At 44.7% G+C, this 7466-nt stretch overlaps 1 protein-coding gene across 1 annotated transcript in view; it reads right to left on the reverse strand.

The window, feature by feature from the left end:
• RPAP1 (RNA polymerase II associated protein 1) overlaps nt 1–710 on the reverse strand; it is a 101840-nt gene extending 101130 nt beyond the window's left edge. The window contains exon 1 of the mRNA XM_068254291.1: nt 620–710. The gene's annotated coding sequence lies outside the window, so the exon portion shown is untranslated. The remainder of the gene's footprint in view (nt 1–619) is intronic.
• Between the last annotated feature and the right edge of the window lie 6756 nt (nt 711–7466).

Here is a 7466-nt window from a genome sequence, read left to right on the forward strand (position 1 = left end):
TTCCCCCTCCAGGCCGCCATGGATAGTAGGGAAAGATGTAACTCTGGTGGAGTTTTGTCACCACCTAGAGGATGCGCCCAGCTAACGGATAAGTACTGATGTAATTTCTATTACAGTCTATGGTGGCGCCGGCTGCACCCAAATCTAGCTGCGCTGAAAAGCACTGCTCCGCTTCTGTGTAGTATGAGGACCTGCACAAGTTTATAATCTGTTAGCCCTCATGCTACATGGAGCGGAAAAAAATGAGTCAGTGATCGGCCAATCATAATTGCCTGTGTTTATGCACACTTATCCCAGAGATGTAGAGACTACATCTCCAATGAATGTGACATTTATATTTGCATGACATTCACTATAAATGACTTTCTAGCAGTAACCTCTGCAAAACACTGTACTAATTATATGTTTGATTTGAGCAAACGTTCTTCATTATTCTAATACCATAAACCTTTCTGTATATGATGCACATTGTCAGCAGCACTGATAACCTGAGGATTCTACAAATACACAGAGCATTGTTCACTTTCTCGTCACTATTCAGCTTCACTGGTTAACCAGATCATTTCAGAAAACACGCATAGATCTATTATTGATTAAATTCCGCAAATCGCTCACTCACCAATACTTCAGTAATCCAACCACATGCTTCACTCTTCCTTCTGCCCTGTTGTCTGACGTCACTTCCTCTATGTGGAACGCAAACGTCAATCCGGACTGTCATCGCTACACAGGTAGATAACTGCGCATGTGTAAAAAGCTGTGCGGTGTGTCCGAACTGAGTCTGGTACTAATTATGCGGAAAAGAATAAGATGCGAATGTGCATAACGTTAATACCGTACTTGGATTGTTTGAGGGTGAATAGGAATCTAGACTGGAATGAAGCTGCATTGTTTAAATTGCGTTGTAGAGTGTATTTTTTATTTTTATTATTAATACATTGATTTAAAAATAGATTTTTTTTACGGTATTAGTATCATGGTAATTGACGGTAATATATCCCCAAGCCGCCCCCCCCCCCCAAAAAAAAACAGTATTCAGTACACTTCAGAAGCTCTGCATGACTGCATCAGGAACTGTTGGGCCTATTATGGAACAGCTAAAAGGGACATGGACAAATTTGGGCACCCGCTAAATAGCACCCGCAATGCGATCTGCACAGTGCAGGATCATCCACAAGGCATCCTAGGCAGTGGCTGCCATCTTTTTGGACTCCTCTCCCACCTCAGCTTTCCAAAAAGACTAAGGAGAGCCAAAGCTGCTACCTTGCCTTGGGCCCCATTTCATAATGTTCCTTTTCTGGAACTGCGGCTACTAATAGCTTGCACCCAATTTTGTTTTCCGGGTTCACGGTCTCCGAGGGAGGGGAATAAGGTAAAAGGGGTTAAGGTTACTTGCTCGCTGGGGCGGCTAAGGTTAGACGCCCACAGAAGGTTAAAGCGGACCTGAACTCAGAACGTTCTCTGCTCTAATAGATGCACAACAGCATAATAACCTTAAGGCCTTGTTCACATTGCGTTCCGTCTGCGTTGGGCGGTTTTTGACGTTTTATTTTTTTTTTTTTTATTCCCGGCGCTTGGGTGGGCGATTTATTTTTGTGCTTAGCAGTTTTCTAAGCATTTTTTTCAGAGCGGTTTTGTAATTCACTCCCTGACGCAAGCCAGGAAGTGAACTCTTTGACCAACAATGTATTTATTCTTAAAAACGCGAGCGCAATCGCCTTATTGCACATTTTTGTACAGGTTTTCCGATTTTCCGATACCTTCTATTGAGGAGGAATTGCCCCGAAAATGGAACACGCAGGCTTTGCTAGCCGCACCGCGCACGACCAGCGCTGATATGAACCTTCTCATAGACATTTATTGGCCACGCGGTCGGGGGTGCTTTTAAAGAACCGCACGTTCAGCCGCAATCAGCCCTGGTAAGTGGCTTAGTTGCTCCAGTCTGGGCTACTGCGAATGCGTAAAGCCCAGACTGATCCCGACTGAGCCTATTACTGGGGCTGATCGCGGCTGAACGGCAGACTGCGGGAGGACAGCGAGGAACTCACACGTGCTTATGAAGCTGGAGGAAGCTCTGGGTGAGTATAAAATCCTTAGGATCCCTCAGCTCTGGTACACTTTATGGCCCGTTTCCACTACTACGAATCCGCCAAGTTTCCCCGCAGGCGAATCGCGCGGGGAAACTCTGCCATAGGGAGTAATCGCCGCCGGCCGGCTTTTCCATCCGCAGTTGTGCGAGAGGCTGCGAATCCCATAGCCGTGTATAGCACTGCAGATGGGATTCGTCTGCGTCCCCGCAGACCAGGAAGTGCCGCCGCGCGTCTTGCAGACGCGTGTGGCACAAGTGGAAACGGGCCCTTAAACAAAAAAACATTTCTTTTTTACAGCTGATACAAATCCTAAAATAAATCTGCACTGTTCTACTTCCTGATTCATGGAAACAGATATATTGTTAACATCCTGTGCTTTCAAATGAGCATATCTGTGATCTCTGCCGTGGCAGTCATGTGACACAGGGGAGAGATCAAATAAGGGGTAATCAACTCTCTAAGTACATACAGGATGCATTTCTCTGTTTTCCTTACAGAGGAACTCCAGTGAAAATAATGTAATGAACAAAATTACTTAATTTTTACGGTAATTATGTATAAATGATTTAGTCAGTGTTTGCCCATTGTAAAATCTTTCCTCTCCATGATTTACATTCTGACATCATATGGTGACATTTTTAATGCTTGCCATACAGAGCCCCCTGATGATCTGTTTGTGAAAAGGAAAATATTTCTTATGTGAAAGGGAGTATCAGCTACTGATTGGGATGAAGTTCAATCATTGGTCACGGTTTCTCTTTAAGTCCTGTGCAAGAGTTCAGGTCCACTTAAGGTTAGGTTAGTTGCCCACCTGGGTGGGTTAAGGTTATGAATGCGCTTTTCTCCTGGCGGACTCAAAGCGCTTGAGCTTCAGCCACTAGGGTGCGCTCGGTAGGCAGTAGCAGTGTTAGGGAGTCTTGCCCAAGGTCTCTTTAGGTCTGGAACCCACTACAAGTCGTAAATCGCAATCGCTGGAGTTTTGAATTAGCATTTTCATGAGCGTTTCTTGCGATTTTAGTAGTGATTTTAAAAAGTGTAAGCATTTTGCCAGCAATTGCGATTCAATTCTGATTGGCCATTTTTAAATTATTATTTTTTTTACACTTTGCATTAAAAACACACACACACATCGCTATGTGTAGCGATTCATAAGTGATTTGCCAGCGATTCAATACTCTACAATAAAGCGCAAACGCTCCCAAAATTCTGCATGTCCTGTGATTGTGATTTGGCTAATCGCAATTGCTACTGTGGTATTTGTCACATCTTTTTTTATTGGCAGAGCGTTTAGGGAAATCGCTAGCGATTTAAGGCGATCCCTGAACGCTCAAAAAAGTGCTTTACAGGGTTCCAGCCCTCACTGAATAGCTGTTGGCTTACTGAACAGGAAGGGCTGAGATTTACTGATATTCCACTACCGCTATTTCCTGTGCCCTTTCAACCCAATTTTTTTTCACTTTTTGCAGTGCTCAAATTAGCTGCAGCTTTTTTAAATGTATGCGCCTGTTGCCCCTTTCTATATAATTGGTTTAAGGGACACTATGGCGAAAAATTCTAAATATGTACAAACATAAACAAATAAGAAGTATGTTTTTCCAGAGGAAAATTAGCCAAAAATTTGTTTTCTCCTATGTTGCTGGCACTTACAGTAGTTAGTAGAAATCTGACAGAAGTGACAGGTTTTAGACTAGTCCAGCTCTTCATAGGGGATTCTCAGCAAGGCTTTTATTCTTTATAAAGATATTCCCTAAAAAGGATTTAAAGAGACTATGAAGCGAGAATAAATCTCGCTTCAGAGCTCATAGTTAGCAGGGGCATGTGTGCCCCTGCTAAAACGCCGCTATCCCGCGGTTAAACGGGGGTCCCTTCACCCCCAAATCCCCTCTTGCAAAATCCATGACCAACTTGGTCGTGGATTTTGCTCCTCCTGGGGGTAGGGCTAACGGCCGCAGCCCTGCCTCCAGTCGCGTCTATCAGCGGCGCATCGCCGCCTCTCCCCCGCCCCTCTCAGTGAAGGAAGACTGAGAGGGGCGGGGGAGAGGCGGAGGTACGCGTCTGATTGACGCGCGTGAGGCAGGGCTGCGGCGGTTAGCCCTGCCTCAATGCGGAAGAGATCCCCCGCTGCACGAAGGGGATTTGGGGGGTAAGGGACCCCCGTTAAGCCGCGGGATAGTGGCGTTTTAGCAGGGGCACACATGCCCCTGCTATCTATGAGATCTGAAGCGAGATTTATTCTCGCTTCAGACTCTCTTTAAAGGGAGCCAGAGATGAACGTTTCACACAAAATAAACATATCAGTTGATAGCTTGTAAAGAATAAATGCTCTACCTGATAATTTTGCCGCTCTGGTGTGCCTTTTTTAGTGTTTTTTATCCATTATTGCTCCAGGAAAAATCAAATATGGCCGCCGGCTCATATCCCTTCTCCTTCCGGGTTATGAGTTGTTCTGGATGTGCTGTCTAGGCTATATGAGACTATGCTGCTGTCTAGGCTAAATGCAGCCTTTCATCTATGTGCTTTCATTTTGATATGATGTACAGCTGCCTGTAGGAAGTGTCTCTCATAGGAATGAAACTGCAGTCATCATCAGTATCTAGTGCACACAGAGCACACAGGGATCATATTGCAGCCACAGAGCTTCTCTCTCAGCAGGAGCAGCCCCTCACATGTCATCACAGCTCTCAGTATGCAAAGCAGGAAATCTGAGCCAGGAGGTGGCAGGCTTGGGCTTGAAAAGACTCCACAGAAGAGTGACTCAGCTATAATGATTCCAGGTCAAACCTCGACTGAATAGTGGGTGGATTCTTATCACAGTTGCTATTAGACTAATTAAGCAGATAACAATGAAACTAAAAGCAGGGTAGGTGTTTACTGTCATGTTCCCACTGATAAATGTAATAAAATACATGAGGGTGCTTCCTCTCTGGTTCTCTTTAAACAATGATGCTGGCCAGCTTCCCTGCTCGCTACACAGTTTTTTGGCAGTTGGACAGAGCAACTGTCATTCACTAAGTGCTTTTGAAAATAAATGAATCCCTGAGAATCCCCTATGAAGAGATGAACTAGTCCAAAATCTGTCACTTCTGTCAGATTTCTACTCCCTACTGTAAGTGTCAGCAACATAGGAGAACAGTCATTTATGGCTCATTTTACTCTGAAAAAAATATACTTCTTATTTGTATGTTTGCACATACTTTAAATTTTAAAATTTTTCGCCATAGTGCCCCTTTAAGTGCAGTGGCTGTATGTGTAATTCCAGGTTGCTATAGACATTTACCGCCTGGCAGCTGGCACCCAAATTCAGCTATAGACTGTCATCAGAAAGCCAGTCCTTACTTGCATATCCTTGCAAATTCCAATGCGATTTTCCAAAATTCTCCGCCTGTCATATTCTGGGTTCCTGTGATTCTTTTTTTTTTTCACCCTTGATTTTTTCAGATGTGTTTTTCCAAAACAGATGTAATGTTTCTGCATTCCCTTTCGCTTACATTACAGTATATGTCCTTTGCGCCGCACCGGACAATATAATTGTATCAAAGGACAATGCACTTATACTTCAATGGGGCATTGCATGCTGGTAGGTTTGCAGTGTGGTGAGACGAGTCTCGACAAAACAATGCACTGCCTGCAGCGCTTGACCCGCCAACATGGACGGTTCAGGGTGTGGTGCCAGCATGAGTCTATAGACTGTATGCTGCACTATATGTGTTGTATCGCATTGGAAATGTGCGGCTTTTCACCACTGTTGCTGTGCAATCCTATTTCTATGACTGCACATCGCAATAGATCGACTGTGAGGCCTGGGACCCACTAGATCTCCTTTTTTTGGAGCGTTTAGGGATCGCTTTCAATCGCTGGCGATTTCCCTAAACATTCTGCTAATGTAAATGGATGGGACAGATTCCACTAGAGCTGTTGCGATTAGCAATCGCAGGACATGCAGCATTTTGGGAGCATTTCAATTCCAATGCGTTGTGTAGGACCACAGAAATCGCTCCCAAAATCACTTGCAAAGTGCTATCACCAATCGCTAGTGATTGCGATAGCGCTTTGCACTTTCTAATAAACCCCAGGCCTAAAAGTAACCTTAATGCAAATTGCACATGGGAAAAAACACTGCAGCATGATTGGCGTAGTGGCTAGCACTCTTGCCTTTCAGCACTGGGCCCCGGTTCAAACTCCTGCCAGAGCACTATCTGCATGGTGTTTGTATGTTCTCATGTCTGTGTGGGTTTCCTCTAAGCGCTCTGCTTTCCTCCCACATCCCAAAAACCTACAGATAAGTTCATAAGCTTCCCTCTAAATTGGCTCCAGACTACAATGAAAAAGGATTAGATTGTGAAACCCTCTGAGGCACAGTTAAAGGAGTACTGTAGGGGGTGGGGGAAAAAAGTTGAAGGTCCCTGGGGCTTCTAATGGTCCCCCGCAGACGTCCTGTGCCCGTTCAGCCCACTCACCGATGCTCCGGGCCCGCCTACAGTTCACTTCTGGAATTTCCAAATTTTAAGTTCCGCTCCCACTGACGTGACCAGTAGTGTATTGCGCACGCCCAGTACAGTCTGCGCCTGCGCAGCACACTTCTGGTGACGTCAGTGGGAGCGAGGGCGGGGCCGTGCAGGCGCAGTGGTTTTCAGACTTTAAAAACGGAAATTCCAGAAGTGAACCGGAGGAGGGGCCGGAGCATCGGTGAGTGGGCTGAACGGGCACAGGATGTCTGCAGGGAACCATTAGGAGCCCCGGGTAAGTTCAACTCTTTTTCCCCCGACCCCCCCTACAGTACTCCTATACACACACTATACAGCACTGTGGAAGATGTCGGCGCTATATAAATAGTAATAATAAAGAAATCAGAAAAGGCACGAAAAAGAATCATTGATTCGATTGGCATCTGCTGGTCGATCCAGAAAAATTGTGGGTGGCGCATCTTTGCGTTCCACTCGTCGGAATGGGATGACTGGACCTGTTGCAAATGGACTGATGTGAATGGAACCTATTGCTTTTTTACATAGGATCCGTTCCGATCTGTTCAGTTTCCTTCTGCTAAGCAGAACATTTTTTATGCTAGTTTGAACAGAGCCTTATTATTTATTTATTTATTGTATTTATAAAGCGTCACCATATTACGCAGCGCTGGGTGGGTCTTTTATTTAAAGGGGCACTACAGCGAAAAACTGTAAAATTTAAAATATGTGCAAACATATACAAATAAGATGTACATTTTCTCCAGAGTAAAATGAGCCATAAATTACTTTTCTCCTATGTTGCTGTCACTTACAGTAGGTAGTAGAAATCTGACAGAAGTGACAGGTTTTGGGCTAGTCCATCTTTTCATAGGGGATTCTCAGCAAGGCTTTTATTCTTTATAAAGATATTCCC

Source organism: Hyperolius riggenbachi, chromosome 9 (genome assembly GCF_040937935.1).
Source record: "Hyperolius riggenbachi isolate aHypRig1 chromosome 9, aHypRig1.pri, whole genome shotgun sequence".
Lineage (NCBI taxonomy): Eukaryota > Metazoa > Chordata > Amphibia > Anura > Hyperoliidae > Hyperolius > Hyperolius riggenbachi.